Below are 5,625 nucleotides of genomic sequence, written 5' to 3'. Positions count from 1 at the left end.
GGATAAGTCAGGACAGTATTCCTGGATAAGTCAGGACAGTATTCCAGGATAAGTCAGGACAGTATTCCAGGATAAGTCAGGACAGTATTCCTGGATGTTTTGTTGTATTTTTGTCTGTTTTTAAGGCTGCGGTGAGAGCAGCAACTCAGTCATTGGTTGAGTGAAACCAAGAATAAATGGATAAAAAAGATTACAGAATTCTGATCTCTGTGTAGCAGCCATCTGAAAGGAGTGGGACAGATCTGCTGCCCCTCAGCCTTCACCTGCGGACACGCTGCCTTCCTCCTCCTCTTCCTCTCAGCAAACCCGTCTGTAGCGAACCCAGGAAGATTCAGGACCCAACCGGACTTTTTCAATTTGACCAAAACCAGCTGTCATGCTGACCTCAGAGAGGAACTACAAACCGACCTCAACAGGAAGTGATCCAAGACTGTTATTAAGGACTACAAGTTTCCCACAGTAGGACTACAATAACCACATCACTGTTATCTGTCTCTTCTGTCTACCTCCTCCTCAAGAACTTTAAAGGCACCTCGATGGACTTTACTTGATGGTGTTCAGCCTGGAGCTGCTTCTGAACTCTCCGTGGTCCAGACTCCGTCGGGTTCCTGCAGAATCTGGTCTTTATTCTGTGTAAACAGATTTTATTTCTTCGTTTGGATTTTAAAGGATGGTTCTCAGGGCGCAGTCACACTTCCAGGTGGTTTTAGACGACCTAAAGCAGACTGGGAAAATCCACCTTGTCGCATTTTTGTGTTCTCCTGAAAGGTAGCAGCTTTGGTCTGCACTGGTGTTTCATTTAAAGTTTGGTGGAGTTTGAATGTCCCAATCTGACCGGGACCGTGAGGAGAGTTCAGAAGCAGGTTCTGGTATCGGTGGAACCACATGGTGACCAACAGGAGCATCCGGACCTGCGGCACTCCTGAGCCGAGCTGCGGGACTAAAAGGATGAGAACATTCCATTTCAACACGTTCTGGGTCGACAGGCTCAGTGATACCTTGTACACACTAACATTCAGATTAAAGTTTTATCCCAACAATCCTCTCCTGAAACGATTCTTTTCTGTCAGAAAGAACAAATTTAGTTTGAGGAAGCAGCTCAGTTATATAAGTCTTATTTTGAATGAATAACTTTAGATGATTGGTGGACGTGCAGCTCAGTGAAACGTTCTCTTTGCTCCTCTGAGTCAGAAACAGATCTGAGCCTGAGACTTAAACCAGAGTCCTGAGTCCTGAGTCCTGAGACTCGATCCAGAGTCCTGAGACTCGATCCAGAGTCCAGAGTCCTGAGACTTAAACCAGAGTCCTGAGTCCTGAGACTCGATCCAGAGTCCTGAGACTCGATCCAGAGTCCAGAGTCCTGAGACTTAAACCAGAGTCCTGAGTCCTGAGACTCGATCCAGAGTCCTGAGACTCGATCCAGAGTCGAGAGTCCTGAGTCCTGAGATTAGATCCTGAGTCCTGAGACTCGATCCAGAGTCCTGAGTCCTGAGACTCGATCCAGAGTCCTGAGACTCGATCCAGAGTCGTGAGTCCTGAGATTAGATCCTGAGTCCTGAGACTTGATCCAGAGTCCTGAGTCCTGAGATTAGATCCTGAGTCCTGAGACTTGATCCAGAGTCCTGAGTCCTGAGACCTGAGTCCTGAGACTCGATCCTGAGTCCTGAGACTTAAACCAGAGTCCTGAGGTGTTGGTGAAACAGGAAAAAGCTGTCAGGTATGTTGAGGCACACTTTCACAGTTGTGTTAGTTGTGTTAGTTGTGTTAGTTGTGTTAGTTGTGTTAGTTGTGTTAGTTGTGTTAGTTGTGTCGGTTGTGTCGGTTGTGTTAGTTGTGTTAGTTGTGTCGGTTGTGTTATTTTGTTGGTTGTGTCGGTTGTGTTATTTTGTTGGTTGTGTTAGTTGTGTCGGTTGTGTTAGTTGTGTCGGTTGTGTTGGTTGTGTCGGTTGTGTCGGTTGTGTTAGTTGTGTTAGTTGTGTTGGTTGTGTTGGTTGTGTTGGTTGTGTCGGTTGTGTTGGTTGTGTTAGTTGTGTTAGTTGTGTTAGTTGTGTTAGTTGTGTCGGTTGTGTTAGTTGTGATGGTTGTGTTAGTTGTGTCGGTTGTGTTAGTTGTGTTGGTTGTGTCGGTTGTGATGGTTGTGTTAGTTGTGTTAGTTGTGTTGGTTGTGTCGGTTGTGTTAGTTGTGTCGGTTGTGTCAGTCTTGTTCTTGGTGCTGATTGGCTGCTGGCTGGTTTTAGTGGCTCCAGTTCTTTTCTGCTCCCATCAGTTCAGCCTTTAGTTGTTCAGTCTGGATCTTCTAAAGTTCAGATTTCAGGGACACTGATTGGTTCTCCGGCTCCATTCATCCTTTCACAGAACGAGACGTCAGCTGGTTATAGTTGATTTATGGACGGGGGGGGGGGATGTTGGGACAACATTTAACATGTTGTACATTTAATGAGTGAAGGTTTCTGTTCCTGGATCAGTTGTTGTTGCAGAAACGTTTTGTGAACAGGGCTCTTCAATAACTCCAGAGTCCAGGTGGAGCTCCGCTTCCTGTATGTCCCAGAATCACATCATCTGATCTCCCCTAAAATCAGCAGATCTGTGGTCAGAAAGACAAACCAGAGCTGCTGATCTGTTTCCAAAAAGGAAACACCTGAGGTCCAGATGGTTAGCAGCAAAACCTGGGAGGGGAGCATCACCAGACAGGAGAACTCCATCGGTTCCCAGACTTCTCATGCAGGACCAGCCAAACAAAGGTTAGCAGATTCCCAGAGAATGTCTGAAACATTCGGGCCAATTAAACAAATAAATAACGACCGATCCAGCTCACAGAGACGCAGAAACACCTGAAGCTTCCTGCAGCCACACAGGTAACTGCAGGTATGAACGTTCTGCTGACCGCCTCTCCGTCCCGTCTCTGTTTTAGCCTGAACTGGACTCTGGATGAGACACCAGCTCAGTGGCAGAGTGGTAGAGTCTGCCCTGAAACTGGGAGGTTGTGGGTTCAATCCCCAGCTGGGTCTGGTCATACCAAAGACTGTAAAAATAAGAGTTGGAATTGGGGGGGTTAGATCACCAGATGATTCCTGAGCGTGGCACCGCTGCTGCTCACCGCTCCCTCAGGGGATGGATCAGATACACTCAGGTGTGACAATCTGTGGATCTTTAACTTTATGAGGACATTTGAATCTTTTCTGTTTTAAAGGTAACAGAAGATCTCAGAAGTTTCAGAGGAACGTTAACGATGAAGATCTCTGCGGTTAAAGTTGACTTCCTCCTGAAGGTGGATCTTATCAGCTGGGCACACCTGCAGATGACCGTTTCTTCATTTCGTCAGCGTCACAAAGGAAAAAGCTCCTCCACTCGAACCGAACACCTCCTTCCTCCTTCCTCCTGGAGGTGATGAGGAGGAAGGAGACGTTCATGTTGGCAGTCTGTCCTCCTCCTCCTCTTCCTCCTGTAATCTGCCTCTGTGACCTCTTCATGTGCTGAATTATAATAAAGCATTTCAAAGATGACACACACACACTCACACACACACAGGGATGTCAGATGATTGCATCATGCGACGCAGTGAGTAATGATGTGTGAGCGGGAGGCGGCAGCAGCAGGCATGAAAATGAACAATATGTTTTCTCCTGTTTGTGTGAAATTTTTCTGCCACAAGATGGAAGCTCAGTGTGTGTGAGTGTGTGTGTGAGTGTGTGTGTGTGAGTGTGTGAGGGTGTGAGGGTGTGTGTGTGTGTGTGTGTGTGAGTGTGTGAGGGTGTGTGTGTGTGCGTGGGCTTGTCATCTCCGTAATGGTGTTGCTATCTGACAGAGAGAGAAAGACGGAGAGGCTGGTTGTCCCTGACGACGGTGCGCCGTGTTGCCAGGCAACTGCGCTAACAATGGCCCACCACCAGCAGTGTTCTAGAACGTGGGCGTGGCCTGAGGGGAAGGGGGCGGGACTCGTCAGCCCCGACGTTAAGTGACGGATTTTTCTCAAAGTGTGTCAAAACAAGCCGTCAAATCGTCCCTGAGCCCAAACAAACTGCAGAAGAAGAAGAAGCTGTTCTCACTGGTGCAGAAAATAAAGAGATTTAAGATGAAAATAAATCAGATTTCACTTTCAGTTGGCCACCAGGTTGGTTCTTCTCTGACTTCCAGCCCGGTTTGAAGGTCCAACACATCTGGAATCATCCACAGCTGCCGGAGCCTTGTTAGGGTCACCATGGTAACCACAAACCTGTGTCTGTCAATAAGACAGAGCAGAAAGTAAGCCTCAAACACCTGAGATGTCGGAGGACAAAGAGACTTCACTTCCTGTTCTATTAAAACTTCGTCCTGTCTGAGAGGACACCGTCTGTCCTCCATCCTGTCTGAGAGGACACTGTCTGTCCTCCATCCTGTCTGAGAGGACACCGTCTGTCCTCCATCCTGTCTGAGAGGACACCGTCTGTCCTCCAGCAGAGATGGAGACACTGAGGACTGGATGGACAGACTGATAAGTTAGAGACAAGTTAAACTTCCTGTGGTTAAATCTGGGGACACAGTTTGATTGACTCTGTTTTTATTCCAGGCTGCAGAATCAAACGTCCTGAGGACAAAAGTCCTTCAGTTTTTATAAAAACAGTTTAAAGAAAACAACAGATTTAATTAAACATCTTACAAAACCTTCATTTAAATGTTGACAGAAAATATAAATAGAGAAACAAACAGCCAAAGATCTCATTTGAACTTGGATCACCTCCAACTGCCGGAGCTCAGAGGTCAGAGGTCAAATCATTCCTCAAAGACTCTGGAGAACCGTGGCTCCGGAGCATTTGAACAGATTACAGATCAGTTTGTGTATTTTCAGTTGATCCTGGTTCTGTTCGATTAACGGGAAGTGTGAGGAGGAGTGAACGCTTCAGCAAACAATGCTCTGTAAATTTGGAAAATGTCCAGAAAGGGACAAAGAGTGTCTAACCGGTGTGCAGGCGGGTTCTTTGGACCCTGATGGGTGTTTGTCCTCACGTGTCCTCAGCCTGTCTCAGGGCTTGGCAACGCTCCACCACACACTGGCTGTTTAACAGCCGGTTAATTGCTCCCTGATAGGCTTAATTAGTCCAGCAGAGCCGCCGCCGCTCCCTCGAGACTCATTATCCCTCTTAGAGCTCTTCTTCTGTGGGCCACCGAGGACGAGGAGGACGAGGAGCTGAGGAAGGAGACAGCGAGGAGGACAGAGGTATTCTTCCTGCTCCACCTGGTGGTGAGAAGCCCAACCTCCAGTTTCAGCTGATCAGCATCAGCAGGATCACCTGCTCTGGAGCTGCAACGTCAGGGCGGAAAGACATCAGCAATGACTGTCCTCCTAAAGACACTGGAGCTGCGTCTTTGTGCGGAAGTGTCCTTCAGAGTCCACATTTTCTGTCCCCAACAGCCACCCTGCAGCAACCAGCTCCTCCCCGCTGTCAGACCAGAGGACAGGTGTTTACCCAGAATGCACTGCAGCTGTCAGCACGGCGGTGGAGGGCTGATGGTTTGGGCTGATTCTGGAGTCAGATGTGAGGCCATCTGTCCGACAAACAGAACGGTCCAGAACCAGAACCTCAGAGAGCTGAGCAGAAACCAATGAGCTGAAGCAACGCTGGAAAGAAGAGTGGGCCACAACTCCTC

This window comes from Kryptolebias marmoratus, linkage group LG7, assembly GCF_001649575.2.
Source record: "Kryptolebias marmoratus isolate JLee-2015 linkage group LG7, ASM164957v2, whole genome shotgun sequence".
NCBI classification, from domain to species: domain Eukaryota; kingdom Metazoa; phylum Chordata; class Actinopteri; order Cyprinodontiformes; family Rivulidae; genus Kryptolebias; species Kryptolebias marmoratus.
The sequence above is the reverse complement of the archived record's forward strand: the minus strand, read 5'-3'. Positions refer to the sequence as shown.